Genomic DNA, 22,108 nt, shown 5'->3' on the forward strand with positions numbered 1-22,108 from the left:
TATTTCTTTTTTATTTTTTATTACTATTATTTGTGTGTGTGTGTGCATGTGTGTGTAAGAGGAATTCTTGCTGTCTCACCCAGACAGGAGTGCAGGAGTGGAATCTCAGCTCACTGAAACCTCTGCCTCCTGGGGTCAAGCAATTCTCTGCATCAGCCTCCTGAGTAGCTGGGATTACAAGTGCTTGCCACCATGCCTGGCTAATTTTTGGTTTTTAGAAGAGATGGGGTTTCACAATCGTGGCCAGACTGGTTTCGAGAAAAATTATAATTTTAAAGAACTATGTTTGTGCTAAACACAAATCTTTAGCATTCTTCTAGAATTCTTAGTTGTGTCATCTGCAGTAAAATAAGCCTAAGAATTGCACCAGAATTAGTTGCCCAACTAATTAGTTGCCCAAGGAGATTCAAAGTTTTATTGTTATAGGTTTCTAGAAACAATCAGACTATATATCTGGAAATTCTATACACACATGCCCACACACAAACACACAATTTTCACTCAATAGACATTATAATAAGCACACTGAAAATCTGATAATAAAATAATTAAAAAGCTGTAGAACACAATAATTAAAGGCAAAAGATAATTTTAAATTTAAAACAACTGAAATATTAGATTTTAACAATTAAAATTTTCTAATTGTTCTTTGGTCCACCATCATAGATTTCAAGAAGATAATTAATGTTGCACGAATGACATTGAGTTCCCTATCAATGAAATTTAATTTATACCATTTTAAAAATTGTTTGTATTCATATATTGTTTATTATGTAACTTCTTCTATTTGCTCTAAAGTAAGGCTAGATCACATCTTAGCCTCATCTCATCCAAGGAGGTGTTTACAGTAAAGGTATACATGTTGACATAATGTGGAATATAGTTGATGTGGATTAATGTGGGTTTCATGTATAAATTTATTATTCTCTTTATTAAGATAGGCTTGAAATGTTTTGTCTAATGAACATTTAGTCTATTCAATAGGCAGTGTTCAACAGATATATATCAGCATCTGCTGAGTACCAACACTGTTCAAGGCAGCAGATAACAATATAGGCAAAGATAATATTAATCCAAATTTCACATGAAAACTTTTGATACTATTAATAATGTGGCAAATGACATGATTTTCACTTTATTATAATTTTTAAGAGAATAAGAATATGAAATGTGTATTGTTTAAGTGTTAGAAGAAGCCTATCCATGTTATTCTTTACCTGAAATTAGATTATAAAAATTACCTTTTTCAAAAGAAATATATATTATAGATGTTCCTATGGCAAAAAGAAAAAAAACCTGGACTCTGACTTGGAATATAATATCATTTTATTAAATAAGATACATAGTAGAGAGAAAAGAACTATTTTATTTATCTGTCATGGTAATGACAAAAAAGACAGAGGTCTTTTTTGTGATTTTTAATATTGACTCCTAAGAACAGTAAACAGTTGGCAGTGTAAATATGTTGCAATTTAGCCAGTTGTGAAAGAAAATGACTGATCATTAGTAAATCAGGCAATTTTTATTGTTGCCATTGAAAATTGTTGTACTCATCGTGTGTGTTCTTTTACTGTCAGAAATGAAATCAATTTTGTACTGCCAATTAATATCACTGTTTTATTATCATGGGATTCTAGCTTTACATTCTAAAATGTGGTCTCTAAGAAATGAGTAAAAACCAAGTAAGTTTTGTTTTTTCTTTAAAAAGGAAGTCATAAAATGCTACTCACATTTAGTAAAAATAATGAGGTGAGTGGGACATGGTGGTGCATTTGTCTAATCCCAAGTAGTTGGAAGGCTGAGGCAGGAGTGTTCCTTGAACCCTGGAGTATGAGGCCTCATTGAGCTATGAGCTATCATCTTGTCCCTGTAGTCCAGCCTGGGCCATGGAGCATAATCTTAAGTATAGAATAAAAAATAGAACTGTGAAAAGTAATATAGCATTACAGTTTTTAATTCGCTTGTAGTAATGCATGGATAGTATATTTAACCAAAATATTTTAAATTGGTCATACACCAAGAGGTCAGATATTTGGGTCAGATTGCTAACTAGCTCCTCAACTGGCTAAATCTGTAACAATTGGTGAAGTATTTGTTCTAACTGTAATTGATATTTTATTTGTTAAATGGATTTACTAATGCTACCCGCTTAGGAAACTAACTGATATTGATTAGATTACCTCAAAAACTTGTTCTGAATGACACATATTAGGCAGTAAAATATTAGCTACTACTACATATTATAAATTATTTTCTTCTGCTTATTTTTAAAGATCATAGTGCACATGATAAAATTCCAGAAGACCGAGAATGGCTGTTATATACAATAGAACACTGTAAGAGTCACTATCAAAAATGAGTATATCAGTGCATAAAATGTATGGTAGGTTTATTTAGCAGTCATTTCATTGTTTATCATAGTGTTTTTTCTTACAATTTTGTAGAAGCCTCTGTCAGAATTAAGAACTCTTTTAGAAAAGAATAATCATGGATGATTGAAATTAACATTTTAAGCTGATACTGAAAATTATTCTGAATTCTATTACATTTATATTTGTATTTTCTTTCGAAGGCTAATGGAAGTCTTAAAAAGAAAATGGATACTTCCCTGCCAGGGGAGACACCATGATCACGAAGGTGGCTTTCCCAAGGCAAGGCGGATCTATTGCACTCTAGATGGGCTGACCCATGAAATTTCCCCAAATGTGGGAAACTCAACTGCATAATTTGTGGAAGTGAAGGATTGTGTTTGTGCTTTCACATGGGAAAAAAAAAGAAAGAAAATTGAGTCATTTAGTGTATGTAGAAAATTGAAAGGGAACCATATACTGGAAAGAATTAAATATGCCTACAAAAATTGTTGTCCTCCAGTAAAAAACAATAAAACATCAAATTGTTATTTATTAGAAAAATCAAATAGTGCTAGGATGACACTTGCAAATGCTTGAGAACTTTGTCTAGATGAGGTGGCTGGGGGAAGACCCCAAAGTTCAGCAACTATATCTGGGAGAAAGAGAAGTAATTTTTAAATGTGTAAGCCAATGTTTATGTATTAATATTGCCCTTAAAAATATTTATTTTGTGAAATGATTAGCAATGGTTTGTTTGTTCTTAAAAAGTAATTTCCTTTTGGAAGCAGCTTGTGTGAAATGGGCTAAAAACTATGTAGCTAAAATAATTCAGAATTTTTCCCTAAATTATAAATCATTTGCAGGAATTGTAAAGATGTTATAGCTGTCAGCTTTCTTGCATTTCCTAAAAGTTTATTCTAACGAAGAAAATAAAATATAAGTTATAAAGTTACTTTTATAATCAAATTGTCAATCTTTTTAAATATTTAGAATTTGGAGCCAGTTGACCATGATGTTTTAGATGGGCATAAGACCTCTCCAACAGAAGATGCTCCATTATATCCTCATTCAACAGGCTCTATGTATCAGCAGGTTAAATAATAATAATAATAATTTTCTTTTTCAAAACTCATTTTGATGATTTACTTATATGGTCTTCAATTATTATTTTATTACATATTTTGTAACTTATCAGCTGTGACTGCAAATTAAAAAAAAAATTTCTAGGACAGCTATGGCAAGATGATCGGAGGAAGAATAGTTTAAGTGGGATCATGTTTTATTTTACCCTTGTGATATTTTCTTTGTAATTAGGTGCTACCTTGTCCTAGTTCATAAAAATGTGTGATATTTCAATAAGAGCATAATTTATTTAGTCTTTCTCAAAATCCAGTGGCAGTAAAACTTAACGATTTTACCAGCTTTAATATGAAATTTACTGTAAAGAACAAATACTGACCAAAAATATAAATAAAATCCATTCATGAGCACTTCTAAGTTAAAAAAAAAAAAATCGTGTTAAAATATTCTGGGAAGACTAGCCACAATGTGAGTAATGCAGTTTTCTTTTCTCTTTTCTCTTTTCTTCCCTCTTTTCTCTTTTCTCCCCTTCCATTCTCTTTCCATTTCTTTTCCTTCCTACATTCCTTCCTTCCTTTCTTTATTTCTTTCCTTTCTTTCTCCCTTTCTTCTTTTCTTTCATTTGTTCTTTTGATAGAGTTTCACTCTTGTTGCCTAGGCTGAAGTGCAATGTTTGTGATCTTGGCTCACTACAACTTCCACCCCCCGAGTTCAAGTGATTCTCCTGTTTCATCCTCCGAAGTAGCTGAGATTACAGGCATGCATCTGGCTAATTTTGTATTTTTGGTAGAGACAGTGTTTCACTGTGTTAGGGTGTTCTGGATCTCCTGAGTTCACAATCCACCCACCTCCGCCTCGGTCTCTCAAAGTCCTGGGATTACAGGTGGTGAGTCATTGCACCCGGCCAGGTTAATCATTTAAAGCTTGTCTTGTGCTGTAACATTTAGCATGACTTCCCATCAAGTTCATGTAGCCAAGGGATGGAATTACCTAAATTACAACAGTTGCCCAGAATAACAGCTGTATTGCTCAGAAACCTTATTTTTTATCACCAGAAAAAATATAAAATGGTGAAAAATGTAAAAACAATAAGATTTTAATTCTACACATTCTTCACATTTAATGTTTGATAGTTTAATTTCTTGTTGAGATAAAGAATATGGATAGATTTTAATAGAAATTCTAAAATATTAAAACCAATATGCACAATTTTCATATGTCACAATGTGTGAAGCATAGTAGATTATATATTTGTGCTTGGAGCACTTTTGTGGTAGAATTTATTAAGTGATGCCTCTAAAATTTGGTTTCATCTTATTCCAGTGAAGTGCATATTATCAGAATCCACAGTACGTTGAAGCACCATTGTGCCAAGATTTCTGACTGCTTTGCTAGCCAGTCAAAATTTTCCTTGAAAGCAGTAAGTCTCCTAGTGTATTTCTATATTATTTTAAAGCTTTTGTTGTTAGATATAGTGTTTACTGAAGATATAATCGCCTTCTAATTTTAAATAATTCATATAATTTTTTATTTGATGTAATATCTCAACACCCATTGTTGGAAACAATAGGATATGAAGTGTGTTGTGTAGCTTGAGGAACAGCAATTTGTTTGTTCAAATTGGTTAGAATATACTATGTTTTTATCTTTTTATAGTAGATAAGCAGTAGCATCAACCACTATGAATGCAAAATGCAGTCTACCTTAGTCAAGACTTATAAATACACCATTAGGGCTACTGGTGTTGGTACATTGTAATCCAACTATGTTATGGCCCTTCCTAGTTGGCCTATTGTTATTTGCAGTCTATGTTTCTCTTCTGGCCTAGACTTAGATTTTGGAATTTCTGTTCCTTAGAGAGTGTAAGAGAAATATGTGTAGATTAATTTTATCTCTGTATTACTGTTGCATCTCTATAAGTTTGCTACCTCAAGTGAATGCATCATGTTTTCCTGGTTCTAATCACCTCCCAATCATCCTGGAGAGGATTCTTCAAATGGAAATCAACATGTCCTTCTTTAATGCACCCCTGAAATTATTACTGACATATTTGTGTAAACAGCTTTCCACATCTAAACTTCTAGTTATTTTGAAATCTATAACAAATTATTCATACCTATATTCTCCCTCCTATACAATCAAACTTTAGAACCTATTCCTTCTAACTGTATTTTTTACCCATCAACTAACTCACTTATTTGTTTGCTCAATATCTTTCACAGTCTATAATAATCTGTCATTCTATTTTCTACCTCCGTGAGATCATCTTTGTTATTTCTCACATATAAATAAAAAGATGCAATCTTTGTCTTTATATTTCCTGGCTAATTTCACTTAACATAATGTCCTTTATATGAAGCCTTTTTCTGAGTATTGTTTAGTCAATTTATTGAGGTTTTTATGAAACTGAAATAATCACTTTCATAAAGTTTACCTTAACTGTTACCAAAATTCCTTGGGTACATAGGACTGTAGTTTGGAAACAGCTAAATGAACAAAGATGTCTTGAGGCTGTCTTAGGACATAATATTGTACTCTTTTCTATCTCTTATCTTACTTAGCTTTGGTTTGTCTTCAAATTAATAAAACTATTCTAGTAAATTATCTTGGGTACCAACATTAAAGCCAAAAGAAATCAGTAATGCACTAATTTAACTTTATAAATACAAGGAAAGATGTTACAACAAATACCAAATGTTACTGAATAAAGTGATATACTGTTTGGGCTCCAAATTTTCAAAGCACTTAATTTATTTATTAATTTTTATGATTATTGCTTATTTCAAACATGGACTATTATAACTGAGTTCACAGAAAAGTTATTATAAAAGAGTAATAAAATAATAATATACACTGGATGTAATACAGTAAAGTTTGGTCAAGTGGGCATTAGTAAAGACAAGTGAGTCCTCTGCCATGAGTAACTTTGGGGGAATAAGTACAGATTGGGGAGTAAGTTACATAGTCTTTCTAGGATTCAGAATTTTCTTTTGAGAATAATGCATTTTCCAAATTACATAAGATTATTTACATGATTAAATCAGAATTACTAACACTCAATAAATATGCCTATTAACCATAGTTGTGGAAGGAAGGGGAGCATAGACAGAAGCTCCAAAACTCAAAAGATGTTTGTAGCCATAAATCAAAATAATGTTTGTTTACAAGTATCTAAGAAATTTCTGTAAGCTTTTAATTGTGTCTTAGGTTTGTGACAAAGAAAGAAACAATACCTATGTCCTGCCTTGGAGAAGCTGATTGCATAGAAAAAGAAACAAGGCAGATATATGTTCCACAGAATGTTGCCAAGACAACATAAAGCAAAAGCAACCAAGTACAAAGGTGAGATATCTAATTTGCAATTTTATTTTCTGTCTGTTTCATTTGCTTCTTGCTGGTATGATTAACCAACACTATATGTGTTAAATTCAACACCCTAGGAGTCATAAGGGCTATAGTACCGGAACTTACATTACAATTTTTCTTCCCATAGTGGCTGTTAAGGAAGTATTAGTGAACATCCCATATGAAGACTCTACTAAAAGTAAAGCTACCACGACTACGATGCTTGGATGATATAATTTACTGGATCTAGCAAAGAGAAAGAAAGTGTGTGTTTTATAATCCTATATATGATAAGTGCTGAGAAACTAGTAGCCAAAAGACAAACTATTTCTGCCCACTGAAAGGAAAAAGAGAAGAAATTGTAGAACCATTTACTACAGTTATAATATTCTATTTTTTAAATTTAGTTTCTATCACTATCTGTACAGAAAAGTAAAAAAAAAATAACAATAATAAAGATCTCGAGTATAAACATTACCAAAATTTAGGTATCCCATATTCTCTTATTTGGAGATGTATCCTAAATAGGTGACCTACCACTATGATCTAACTTTTTTACCGCTTTATATTCAAATGAATATCTTTCATAGGCAGTTTGATAATAATCCTTAACTAATATTTTTTACAAGTTCACATGACATAATTTGAAGAAGAAATTTGTTTCTTTAGCAGAAAAAGCTCTCATTTGAGAAAAATATAAAGAGAATTTTAGAAAAAGCACAGCTTATGAAAGAGATAACATAAATATGTCAGTCATAGTATCTCAGAGATTTTAGCCATATTATGAAGAAGATCTTCCTGCATAATTCTTTTAAAGTACAGTAATTTCTGAGAGAAAAACAGTAGCTGCTATCAGAATCTTCAAAGTAATAAAAATTAATAATTAGAATTTACCTAACCGTTCTGCTTCTCATCTTTGAAAAAATCATTGTCTATATTTTGACCTATGCATTCAATTGCAAGAATACTGTTTCTGGTGGAAACTATATATATACATAAATTATATATATATAATATATAGTTTATACTATATATAATATAGTATATAATATATAATATATAATAATATAATATATTATATAATATATAATATATAATTAATACTATATATAGATTTATATAAAATATATGGATTTACATAATAATATATTTTATAATATATAATTATATATTATAAAATATATTATATATAATGTATATATAATATATATAATATAGTATATGTGGCTGTTGGATCACAGAATTCATGTGACAAGTAGCACCAGTATTTTTGAGTCCCACAAGTTTTTCTGGTGGGTGAGATCTAACAGAGAGCAGATATTCCCACTCAAAAAGTGCTGACAACCTGAGATAAGAAGAAAAAATAATGCTTGTAGTATGAAAATGATTCTGTCCACTTTTCTTTTCATCAAGTGACAAATTAATATTAACAACAACTCATTTATCAATACAGCCATCTTTGAATGAATATTTTAAATTTTGATATTAACAGCAAATCCAGTGACTATTCAGATTTTTAACTACAGATCCCTTATGTCCATATTTTAATGCCATTATATCTGTTTGGTTTTTTTAAAAAATTTGTTTGTTTACAAAAATTTTTTGATTATATACATTAACTATGTCAATGCAACTGTAAATAAATTAACAAAAAAATGTGTTTTTATAAAGGAAACTCTTCTTTCTACATAGATCCCACAAGACAAATAAAGCTCTACCCTTTTTAGCAGTGAGTTTAGCTAGAAAATTCTGCAATGTGTTAGAAAATACACTCACACAGATAAAAACATAAACAAATATAACTTCACATTTTCCAATTAAAGATCAGTACAGAATGTGTTGTTAATTGTATTCTTAAACCTCAGTTTTCTCTTGAAATGAACTAAATTTTGTTATCATTTGTTAATTTACTTATATGACTTCACACCCTGAGTTTCTGTTCTGTGTAAGATTTGAACATTACTACTTACTTTGTTGGACAGAGGTGGATATTTAGAAGTAATACAATGCACTCAAAATTTCTCTTCTCACATTATGATTTTTAAAGCCATACCTCTCTTAGAATTTAAATAAAATAACATTAAGCAACTTCAAGGCTTGGTTTATTAAAATATTTATCATGAATACATTTTAAATATAAATATTTTGTGCCATTAAATTTGGCTTCTTTTTACACTAAGGTTTCAGTATTTTTTAACATATGATTCAATAAAACTCAGTTTAGTTACCAACACCAAGTATAGGGGAACACTTAAGAAATACATATATTTTTAATTTAATATTGTCTGACATAAATGATTTTAAATATATACCTGGTAGCTAATAAAATGTTAAACTAGTTGATCAAAAACAAACTTAAAAAAGAGTTAATTTTTTTCTAAATGAAAATACACTTTCAAAGTAATCTCTTATTAATGAACAAAAACAGCTTTATAATTTAAAAACTCCCTAAGTATTCCTTTGTCTATATAATATATTGCATTCAAATTCAGGAGTTTGAGGTCAGCCTAGCCAACATGGCAAAACTCAGTCTGTACTAAAAATGTCAAAAAAAAAAAAAAAAAAAACTGCCAGATAGGCTGGCAGAGGCATGAGGTCCCAGTTACTCAGGAGGCTGACTCAGGACAATTGCTTGAACCTGAGAGGCAGAGGTTGCAGTGAACTGAGATCCTGCCACTCCAGGTTGAGCAACAGAGAAAGATTAAATCTCAACCCACTCACGTGCCAAAAATAATAAATAAATAAATAAATAAATAAATAAGAAAAGATCAATTTAACTGTGAATACATCAAGTATTGTTTATGCCAGTTCACCTGAGCAAGGACAAAAATCCATGTACTGATGGAACTTACATTTTCACTTTAGGGGAAAGTAGTGACAATATCTAGTGATTTTATTTTTATGTAAGAAGGATAAGGATTTTGGGTTCATTTATAAGCAAGTGAATAGCATAAGCTCAAAGGAGATTTGAGCAAACTTCTTGAAACAACAAGGAGCACAAAACCGCTGAAGTCACAGTGTATACTGAGGCTCTGAACAAGAAAGAGGATGGTAGAAGAAGATATGCAAATGAAAATAAGAAGAAAATAATATATGGTTGTTTGTTACATTATAAAGACCATGGTTTTAGCTTAGGAAAAAGGGGAGCTGGTATTGAATGTTCATAGGTAGAGTTACTTTTTAAGGTAAGGGCAACTTTCTATGTTTAAATAATAGTGATGGTATCATAACATTGGGAATATCCTGCAAATCGCTGAATGTGTACTTTAAAATGGTTAATTTTATAGTATCTGAGATATAATTCACCTAGTTGTAATAGTACTGATAGTGTAATACTTGTAATAGTGGAAGGTAGGAGATCAGTAAAGAGGCTGAGTTAATCAGATGAGAAATGTGGATAACCTGTATCTGGGTGACAGCAGGAAAAATAGGGAAAAGTGGTTAGATTCTGGACCTGTTTTAGAAGGAAAACATGCAGAATTTGAGGATTAATGGAAATGAGTAGATGAAAAGAAAAGCATCAAGAATGACCTTATAGATTTAGGCCTTTGCAACAGGATGTAATTACTATCAGATGAAATGGGATACACTTGGGGGAAGTTGTTTGGAAGGAGCACCAGAATTCAGTGTATAGCCTTGAGATCAAATTGCCTGTTAAACATGAGTATGTGCAATACAGCCATATATGATTTGGTCTTTGGTAAGAGAATGGCTGGAGATAACCATTTGGGACTCATAGTACCATTCAGAAATCCATCATACAGGAAGAGATAACTGGGAGATTGAGAACAAATTTATCAGGAATAGTTCCAGGAAGAGGGTGAATAAGAAGTAACTCATATTTGGCCAGGCCTGGTGACTTGCACCTCCAATGCTAGCACTTTGGGAGCTTGAGGCAGGCAGATGGCTTGATCCTAGAAACTCAAGTCCAGGCTGCGACACATGGGAGAGACCCCATTTCTACCAAAATTAGCTAGTCTGGGTGGCCTATAGTCACAATCACCCAGGAGGCTGATGAGGAAATGCCATCTGCGCATGGGAGTTTGAGGCTGCAGTGAGTTCTTGATTGCACCACTGCACTCCAGCTTTTACAACAGAGACAGACCCTGTCTCAGTAAACAAACAACGAAGACAAGAAATTAAAAATATATATATATATTATATTTGGCAAAAAATTGATTATTTTAAGTATAGTATATTTGGTAGACTGTTGGGGATGAGTGCCTGACTGGTAAGGTAAGTGGAATTTTCAAGTGAGGGCATATTATCAATAGAAAAAAGTTCACCTGAAATTCAATATAACATTTTAAATTTAGCAATTAGTGTGTCACTGATGGTCTTTGAGAAAGGACTGTGACTTCATTGTTGTGGGATAAAACGTGAGACAGAAATATGAACTGATGGAAAGAAAATACCTAATAGAAATTCTCTGTTGAAATTAAAAGCAGAGAAAAATGTCAGTATCAAAAGAGACAGTTTCTGTTGTGGATCGTAAAATATGGAGTTTTTATATATGTGTGATAAGAAAATCAGGGCAGTGAAGAACAGAATAAAAGAAATTACATGAAAGAGGAAACGATCAATCACATTGATGGGTTGTGTCCAGGAGGATGTATTTTAAAATGTGATAAAGCTTTTTGTCTTTGAATAAATACGTGCATATATTTAAAGGTGTGATTTAGATCAGAATAATAAACAACAGCAGTTGAGGAATTTAATACTCTACAGTATAAAACTTAACAAATTGGAGGAAAGGATGTTTATGGTATGTTATGAGAATAAAAGCAATGCAAAGAAAGTTCAGGAAATGAACATCTTATCAAATAAAAATAAAATAGATAACTTCTTGATTCTTCCCTCCCACTTTTTTAAACTACTACTTCTATTTTTCCCATTGATATATTTTAACAAATGACCAACATCTTCTGGGGAAATATTATGTTCTGTCTCTGTTAATTTGCATTATATTCTTACACATTTCATGCCTTTTTATTATATTAATAGAATTTTTAGCCAGAAAAGTTTTCTGTCTAAATTCCATTCCAATATTTACTTGATTTAAAAGTAAATCAAGTAATTTACTTTTAAAAGTACTGTTGCCTTTTATCTTCCTTTCTATTCATTTTTGTTGAATATTGCTTCCCACCGATAATGACTAATTGATCTTCACAATGTATCATTAATTTATCTGATAGTTTGTCTAGAAAGAACCTAATATGAGCTTCTTCATACCCTCCCCCAACAAAACAGAATTTACATCTTCTATAACCATGCAAAGTCTGGATTTCCTTTCTATTTAAATTGAAACTTTACTTGATTAATAATTTCATAGCATCAAGCCAAGAAACAGTATTTTAAATGCAAAATGACCAACATCTAACAATAAGTGGAACTTAAAGAGCTCACTGTTTTGTAGTCCTTTCCAAATCAGAAAAATCTGCTTGTTAGTTTTCTTAGTGTCATCACAGTTGCACTTGGCTTAGACCTTGTACGGTTTTGTTTTAGTCAATGTCAGCAGCAGACACTGGCTGCAGAGCACAAAAAGAAAACTTATGAGAAATATATCCCTTTCTTCTTACTACTTGAAGACAGGACAATCATCTTGTTGTTAAGAGGTAGTTAAGTCCTCATAGTAGTTTTATTGTCTATTTCCTTGAAACAATGTTTGCTGAAGAAATAATATGTCAATTTATTTGACATATTGACTAAATTATGTCAAATGCTTTAATTGACTGCATTATGTCAAATGGTGATTCAATATTTCCGAAACCAGATATATATTTTTTTATTGTGATTAGTGATCCATATTTACCTTTTTACATTTTCCATGAATAGTGAATTATACTGAATCTTGTTTTCTTCTATTTGGATTTGATACGGAACTATACTGGATTCACTGAAAAGAAGAGTTTGAATTAGCAGCATGCTAAGAATGGACACCGTGTTTGAAGAGACTGATAAAGAAATTACAAGAGGAGTTTCATCTTTGGAAGAAAAAATGGTCCTTGGGCACACACACCATATGAGCTTTACTTTCAGCATTCTCTGCTCAACTGTTCGGTGCTGTGGTGAGGCACCTATGCATTGTATATATCTGAAATTAAGTGAAAAGCTATTGACAGATTCTGATATCATTTGCCATGAACTTTATTACTGTGTAAGTACTTTTGGATAAAATTACCCTAATGTTTTTCAAAAAAGACTTTAGAAGAAATAAAGCCGCGTTACTTTTTTTGGCACGTTCTTCCTTTAGGATCTACAGTGAGGTAAGTGACACAAATATCTCTCATTCTGTTTCCAACAAGTAAATAGAATACAAATTGTTCACTAACAAGATTAAGGATTGGGTAATCATTGTTCCTCTAAGTGAAATGCATCCCTGTTTAGTTTTGTTTAGTTCTCACAATTTTGAAAATTTTCCTATTCAATTTTTATCAGTCATAATATATTGACAGTTTTTAAAAAATGAAAATGGGATTTAGTTAGTGGTTTTTTCTGCTCCTTTTAATATTATTCTCATTCAACTTAACGGGCATTCTAAATAGTAATGAGTGATATGAATATAAACTTACATTAAGGAATGAGGGTAGAGTGAGAGAGAAGAGAGTATGACTCGAAAATAATCTCACAAGTTTTATTTGTCAACTCATATGTTTTAACATGTTAGTAGTAGATTTTCTACTCATCCTTAAATTCAGAGCTGTGACTTAGAATACAAAAATGGAGCTAAACAATTCATTTCCATATGACTTCTGTCTGCTACTATACTGATTTTCACGAGTACTATAAATTTTGTAAGAACTAATTTCATTCAGATCTGCATTTAGACTTCCAAGATAGTAAAATGTATAAAAAATATATACATTTTATAGAATAAGGAGTCATTGGGGTAAGTATTACCTTTCTTTAAAAGGTAAGTGCAGAAGTTTATAAACACTGCAAAAATGTGCAATCTCATGATTTAATCTTCTATTCAAATAAAAAATAGTAATAGCTAGGCCATTAGTGACACCAGCAGGGTAATAAACCCTCCTGCAAAGCCAAGGCATTAATACCAGCGATAATGCATGAAGTGATTTTGGGCTATAATCTGGAGAAAATTTAAGTTTAATTGACTGAATCTCCTGAAAGAGAAGGACTTAGGCAGAAACAACAAAAAAATGAACAATACATTAGCCAGAAAGCTCAACAAATAAATAAGACACTTGAAAATATTAGAACCAATAAATCTCCATGTAGTAAAAACACACCTAGTTTTGTTGCTGTAGTTGTTGTTTAGAGACAGTGTCTGTCACCCAGGCTGGAGGGCAGTGGTGTGATCTTACCTCCCTGCAACTTCCAACTCCCAGGTTCAAGGGATTCTCCTGCCTGAGCCTCCCAAATAGCTGGGACTACAGGCTCACACCACCAAGCCCAGCGAATTTTTGTGTTTTTAGTAGAGATGGGGTTTCACTATATTGGCCTGTCTGGTCTCAAGCTCCCGACCAAGCGATCCACACACCTTGGCTTCCCAAAGTGTTGGGATTACAGGCATGTGCCATGATGCCTGGCAAAATTTTTCTTTGTTACAATGTTAATTTAAGAAATTTTATACATTTCTTAAATTTTTTGCAATAGGCTGAGCATGGTGGCTCACACCTCTAATCCCAGCACTTTTAAAGGCCAAGGCATACAGATCATCTGAGGGTGGCAGTTCAAGGCCTGCTTTGATGACATGGTGAAACCACCCCTACTACAAATACAAAAGTAGCTGGGTGTGGTGGCATGCCCCTGTAATCCCAGCTACTTAGGAGTTTGAGGCAGTAGAATCACTTGAACCTGGAAGGTAGAGGTTGCAATTCTGTGATGATGAGAAATGTTGACATATTTATATATAGTGTGTGTGTGTATATATATATATATACACACAGCAAAAGACACACACACACACTACACCTGTTAGCTGTGTATATGTATTCTTTGGTAAACAGAAGATACATATTTTTAATTGGGTTATTATTTTCTTGTTCTTTTAAATCTGTTTTTATTTCCTTGTACATTTTGATTAACCCCTTTTCTGATGGACAGTTGGAAAATATTTGCTCTCATTATATTAGTCTGGTGATTTATTTTATTTTATTTTATTTTTGTAAAGAATTTTTCTAGTATGATGTAACCTCACTTTTCTGTTTGTGCATTTTTTTTGCCTGCGTTGTTGAAGTCTTATCCAAAAAATATTCTTGCCCAGACCGAGGTCATTAAATGTGTTTTGTGATTTATTCTACTAGTTTCACAGATTGGTGTTGTCATTACATCTTTAATTTTAAATGTTTTTAAATATATATTCTTATAGGTCAGGTCTCACTATATTACCTAGTGTAGAGTGCAGTGGCGTTAAGTGTTTCATGCTATAGGTTTGAACAGTTAGGCTCAGGTGATCCTCCCTGCTGGAACCCCTGAGTAGCTAAAATTATAGGGGCACTCCACTGCACTAATCTTTTTAATCCATTTGGGTTAATTTTTGTATTTGGTGAGAGATAGGGTTCTAATTATGTTCTTCTGCATATAGCTGTCCTGTTTTCCCAGCACCACTTATTGAAGAGACTGACATTTCCTCATTTTGTTTTCTTGGCACCTCTGCAGAATATCAGTTGGCTATACAGGCGTAGATTTATTTTTGCTCAGTGTGTTCTATTGTATTGGTTTATAACATTGTGACATCCCCAGTTCTATGGATTCAATCCCCAACCCCATTGACGTCTTCAGGATAGCTCTGGCTATTCACGATTTTTGTGGTTTCATATTTATTTAGCATTTTTTTTCAATTTCTGTGATAAATGCCATTGGTGTTTTGATAGAGACTGCATTCAACTTGTGCACTTCTTTGGATCATATAAACATTTTAACCATATTACTTTTTCCTATCAATGAACATAAATATCTTTCCATTTATGTATGCCATTTTAACATTTTATTAGTGTTTCATAGATTTCAAACGCAGATTTTTTTTATCTCCTTGGTTAAATTTACTCCCTTTTATCCCCCATACCTATTATGAATAACATTGTGTTCTTAAATTTTTGGGGTTTTTTTGATATTTTGCTGTTAGTGTATGGAAATGCTATGCAATTTTATATGTTGAGTTTGTAAACTGAAACTTTACTTACCTTCTGTATTAGTTCTAACTACTTTTTACTTGTGTGTTTAAGGATTTCGATAGTATGTCATTAGCATATATGCACAATTTTACTATTTTCTTTCTAATTTGGGTAGCTTTTCTTACTTTCTCTTGTCTAATAGTTCTGGCTAAGGTCTTTTATTATTACATTAGTAGAAGTAGTGAAAATGAACATCCTGGTCTTCCTTCAGATCTTCTCAGAAAAGCTTTCATCTTTTAATTCCCTTTGAGTGTAATATTAGCTAAAGGTTTGTATATATGGCATTATCTGGTTATTTGGGTCTATGTCTTTTGTTGTGTTGAGTTACAGTTGTTCCATGCATAATTTGTTAAGAGATTTTATTGTGAAAATGTTGAATTTTGTCAAAACTTTTTTAACTTATTGAAATGACTGCACAGATATTGTTCTTTATTTTGATGATGTGATGTATGACATTTAATGATTCCAATATATTAAAACATTCCTGCATCCCTGTAATCTCACTTGATCATGGTGAATGATTTCCTAAATGGTCATTATAAGTCATTTCCCCAGTATTTTATTGAGGATTTTTACATTATGTTTATCAGATATATTAGCGCATAGTTTTCTCTTTTTTCTTGTATCTTTGTCTGGTTTTGTAATCAGCATAATGCCATCCCAATGGAATGAGTTGGAACAGTTCCCATATCTTCCTTTTTGTTTTATGTTTTGACTAGGTTAAAAAAAAGCGGCAGTAGTTTCTTTTTTGTGGCAGGTAGAATGCAGCAGTGAATACATCAGGTCCAGGGCTTTTCTTTAATAGGTGACCTTTTATTGCTGATTTGATTTCTTACCATTAATTTGCTTCTGGGTATCAATTATGGTATCTCTTTTATGGCTCTGATTTCCTTTATAAGGGGCTTTGTTTTCTTTTGTTTTGTTTTGTTTTGTTTTGTTTTTTCTTTTTTTACTTTTGAGTTTAGATTTTTGTTTTTCTAACTCCTTCATTGAAACATCAAGTTGTGTATTTGATGTCTTCTTGTAGTTGAAGGCATTTATTGCCATAACTTCCCTCTTAAAACTGTTTTGGTTGAATCTCATAGGTTTTGGTGTGTTGTGTTTCTATTTTTGCCTGAAGAAATATGGTGATTTTTTTTGAGATGGAGGTTTGCTCTTTTCTCTAAGGTTGGAGTGCAATGGTGTGATTGTGGTCACTGCAACACTCACTTCCTGGGTTCCAGTGATTCTCCTGAGTTCCAGTGATTCTCCTGACTCAGCTTTCTGAGTAGCTGGGATTACAGATGTCCAACAATACACCCAGCTTATTTTTGTATTATAATAGATAAACTGTTTCACCATATTGTCCAGGCTACTCTCAAGCTCCTGACAACATATGATCCACCTGCCTTGGCCCCCAAAATTGCTGAGGATACAGTCATGAGCCATCACACCCAGCTCTACCACACTCTTAAATGCCAGTGTCTGATACATTTGCTCTTTGGATGTTATCCCATTAGTCTCATGAATCTTATTTATGTTTTCTCCCCTGACTGTACATTTTGAATTGACTTGTCTGTGAGTTTTGCTGCTTGACCACTTCTATTGTCACTAAAATCAATTGCATTTTTTATTTTGTTGTGTTTTATTCTTCAAGATTTCTGTTTGTTTTTTCCTCCCATTTTTTAATCTCTTGTGTAAGTTCTCTGTGTAAATTCTCTGTGTAAAATCTCTTATGTAAATTCTCTGATAAATTTCAGAATTCTTTGTGTTTTGCTGTAGTTCAATGCATTGTCTTAAAACAAGTATTTTGAATTCCTTGTCAGGCCATGTGTCCATGCCCATCTCTTTTGGGGCAGTCACCACCACCGCTTTATTTTAACCACTTGATGCCATCATGTTTCTCTCATTGATCCTAATGCTTGTGACTATGCCTCAATTTCTGTGCAGTGATGTATGTGCCTAATTCGGTGTTTGTAGTTTGTCTTTGTTTGGAAGCTTTCTTCCACAGTAAGACTGTCCAGAGATTCAGGGCAATGAAAAGAAGGAAATTAAAGTCTTTAAGCCTACTATAGCTTCAGCCCTGGTAGCATGAGGGGAAACATTAATGAGCAGACTTTCATGGCAGGAGTAATTTGACCGACAAAGTTGACTCAGTGCCAGGTTGCACCTGCATCACATAGTTGAGCACTGGGTGCACTCAAGGCCTGTATCTTCCATGGCCTGCCCTCTGAACTTTATTCCTGTCTGAGGTTACTGTAGTCAATCAACAGGAATATTGACTGTAACTCAGCTCCATTCTGCTGAGGTCATAATTTCTAATCTGTTGCCGGGGTTGGTCTACATGATTACCCCTGAGTTTCAACCTCCCAAAGTGCTGGGGTAAAGGGACAGGCAAATAAAAGTACTATGCCTACTTCCTTTGACCAAGCAAGCCTCCCACCTCTGCCTCCTGAATAGTTAAGACTACAGGAATGTGCCACCATGCCTGGCTAACATTTTTGGTGTTTTGTTGTTGTTTTTGTTGGGCTCAAGTGATCTAATCACCTCATCCTTCTAAAGTGCTAGGGTTACAGGTATGAGTCACTGCACCCAGCTAAAATTTACTTTCTAAAATTTAACTTTTAGGTCATTTCCTTTTATTCAGTCTTATTTCTCATAAATGCAGTTAAGAATGTTATTGCTTTAGAGTTTCTCTTTGGGTATTCCTGAAGGAATAAATGGACTCGATAGTAATTTTCTAAATGGTGTTAGAAAACGAATAATTACTTTAGATGAGTAAAGACTATTTGTCCTCTTTTTGCTTTCTGTCTTCATTTCATTGTGTATAAAGACTGTATTATTTTAACCCTCCTGTATATGTGAAATGAATTTTTACTCTTTCAACTGAATGTAGTAGAAGATTGTTTGAACTGATTATACAACTAGTATATAATTTTGGTTTTCTTCCTTGTGCATATTAGTCTAATTATTGGGATAAACATGTCAAAATTAAATTAATTTTCTTCTTAAAAACTTTCTGATAAAATTACCTAAATACACATAAACAAAAACATGACCACACATATCACTTAATTTCTAAAACTTTTAATTTTTCTGCTTCTCTAGTACCTCGTATTCCATCACTCAGCAAAATCTGGCAGCTCCACTTCCAGAATTTACTTGAACTCCACAGCTTATTTCTGATTTCCTGTTATCACCATAGTCTAAAACACAGTTTATATTGCATTTGCCTCCCATTTTACACTGTAATTTCCTACTTTACACTCTAAGTTTCTATAAAAAAGAAACCACTTTTTCAAGATCTAATTCAGGTAATTTTATTTGTTCTTAATTGAGACTTCTTTCTAGGTGATGTCACACCTTATAGCATCAGACATGAATGTCTCTATCCAATTTCATGTGTTCCAGTTATTTTATTTTGAGGGAATGTGGATATACATTTATAAATTTGGGTATGTGTGTATTCACTTATTATTTGTTTTTCCCAGGTGTAATATATGTTTTGCATGCATATATTTACTAAATCCCTGATAATGGAAAGATAACAATTCTTTTTTTTTTTTTCTTTCTTGTAAGTAAATTATTTTCTGAAGGAGGTGGGTTGGGAGAAATATATCTTAACATGGCAAGTTTAAAAGAGAAAGTGGCCATTGCTAATGAAAATTATTCTCTAACATTTTTGTGTTTATCTTTAATAGCATTGATGATGATTGCTGATGACATATTCCCTCTTCTCAGTTGTGTAGGTGCCATTCACTGCAATATACTGGCCATCCACACTGGCAACGTCTTTGCTGCCATTAAGCTACAGGTGGTAAAATTCACCTATGTCATGATATGGCGTTCCTTGGTGATTATCTCACATGTAGTGACTCTGGCATTTTTCCCTGCATCTCTGAAACAGGGGAGCTTGCACGTTCTATTAATCTTATATTTTGTATTATTGTTGACACCATGGCTGGAGTTTTGGAAAAGTGGAGCTCATCTTCCTCCCAACACAGAAAATAATTCCAGTTTGGTGGGTAACTATGGATGCTTATCTTAATCATGCTAGTTATATGCTGCCATCAATTCTCCTGCTGGCCAGCAGTGAAACTGCAGCTGTCAAATGAGGAATTAATTGATAAGGGACAGAGGTGGGCCATACAATCTACACTACAGCTTTCAGTTTTTAGAAAATGTAATAATAATATTGATATTTGTGTTCTTTGTAGGGAACATTTTACTGAAGTCTTGTGACTCAATAATTGCTGTGTAGCTCATCATAACCTGCATATTAGCCATTGGCTTTATGCTCCTCTTCTGTCAGTATTTGCAACCAAGATGGTCAGGCAAAGTATTGCCAGGAGATGTTGAAAATTATTCAGAAGCACAGTGATATTGTGTAAGCATCTGGAGAAAATTCAGTTAAAAGAATAAAAGTAAGCAGCTGAGGAATTACTATCACTCATGGAGAAGGGTTGGATATTTTCAATAAATGAGTATGCAATATCCATATATACTTTCACAGAACAAAGAGTAAAGAGGGTAAGTGTTACTTTATAAAGATACTCATAAAATATTATAAACAACAAAATCTTGGAAGTAGTTTCTAATGAAATTGATTTTTCTAATGTGACTATGCATTAATAATTTTTATTTTCTTAAATATAATTCTACAACTTTTTAAACAAAACAAAATCAAAATTGATCTGACTCCAAAAACTAGGCAGAAGAAATAACCATAATACATTTTTCACCTAGTACATTTTTGGAACCTATACCTTAAATTTAGTAAGTTTTTGTAATATAGCATATACATTATCAGTGAACATTTTCTTTTCACCCTTTTCCCTCTGCAGTGCAGAAACGTTTTAGTTTGACGTAATGTGATCCAATTGTTTTTCATTGTGCTTTTGTAGTCTGTACTTTTGGGGTTATAGAATTGAGTTTTCAAAAACACAATTAAATTAAAAATAAGAATTACCACATAATCCAGCTACTCTGCTTCCAAATATGTACTCAAAGGATATAAAATTAACATGTCAATGAGATATCTGCACTTCTATTTTCATCTCAGCGTTATTCATAGCAGCCAAGATATGGTAACAATCCAAGTGCTCATCAACACATCAACAGATAAAGTGTGGCACATATACACAATGAGATATACTATAGAGCCTTAAAAATGGAGGCTGATCTTTTATTTATTTGTTACCAAATGAATCAAATTGGAAGATATTATGCTTAGTGTAATAAGAAAGGCACAGAAAGACAAGTATAGAATGATCACAATTATATGTAAAATCTAAAAAAGTTGAACTCATTCAAACTGTGAATATGTCAGATGTGGTGGCTCATGCCTGTCACTCCAGCACTATGGAAGGATGAGGTGGTTGGATCACTTCAGGTCAGAAGTTTGAGGACACTGTGAGTCATAGTTGTGTCACTGTACTCCAGTCTAGGCAATGCAGCAAGGCCCTGAATCTTTCTACAAACACACAAAAAATAGTCGGAGATTGGAGTGTGGGGTGGTGATGAGAGTGGATTGAGAAAGGAGAGGTGTTCATCAAAGGGTAAAAAATTTCAGTGATACAGGAAGAATTTCTGGTGATCCTTTGCACCAAATGGTGATCACAGTTAATAAATATCAACTTCAAAATTGTTTAATAAAAAAAAGACAGGCTTGATGGCTCATGTCTGAAATCCTAGCACTTTGGGTGGCCATGGAGGGAGGATCAGTAGAGGTCAGGAGTTCAAGACCAGCCTGGCCAACACAATGAAACATTGTCTCTACTGAAAATAAAAGAATTAGCCAGCTTTGGTGGCATGCTTATCTCACCCCAGCTACTCGAGTGGCTGAAGTAAGACAATAACTTGAACTTGGGAGGTGGCAGTTGAAATGAGCTGAGTTTGCACCAGTGCACTCAAGTCTGGGCAACAGAAGCAAAACTCTATCTCAAAAATACAGATTGTTTAAAACATAGAGTTTATATATTCTTACCACAAAGAAAGAAATGGTATATATGTGAGGTAATGGATATGGTAACTAGCACAATATGATTATTTTGCAATATATACATGCATTATAAAAGCACTTTGTGTCCCATAAATATTTATATTTGTTAATTTAAAATACAAATTTTAATAGAATGAATTACAGTTAAAATAAACTTGGCTTAATATACATAGACAGTAATATATGCTAAAGTTTTCTTCTATTTTGAATATTTG

At 32.7% G+C, this 22,108-nt stretch overlaps 1 non-coding gene and 1 pseudogene across 1 annotated transcript; both read left to right on the top strand.

Moving 5' to 3' along the window:
* Positions 1 to 2,600: 2,600 nt before the first annotated feature.
* Positions 2,601 to 2,760, top strand: LOC129025994 (U1 spliceosomal RNA). Its single transcript, XR_008497379.1, has one exon. It is a non-coding gene; the product is annotated as a U1 spliceosomal RNA (small nuclear RNA).
* Positions 2,761 to 19,517: 16,757 nt separating this feature from the next.
* LOC129025779 (testis-specific XK-related protein, Y-linked-like) lies at positions 19,518 to 20,070 on the top strand (annotated as a pseudogene).
* Positions 20,071 to 22,108: the final 2,038 nt, after the last annotated feature.

This window comes from Pongo pygmaeus, chromosome Y (assembly GCF_028885625.2).
Source record: "Pongo pygmaeus isolate AG05252 chromosome Y, NHGRI_mPonPyg2-v2.0_pri, whole genome shotgun sequence".
Classification (NCBI taxonomy): Eukaryota; Metazoa; Chordata; class Mammalia; order Primates; family Hominidae; genus Pongo; species Pongo pygmaeus.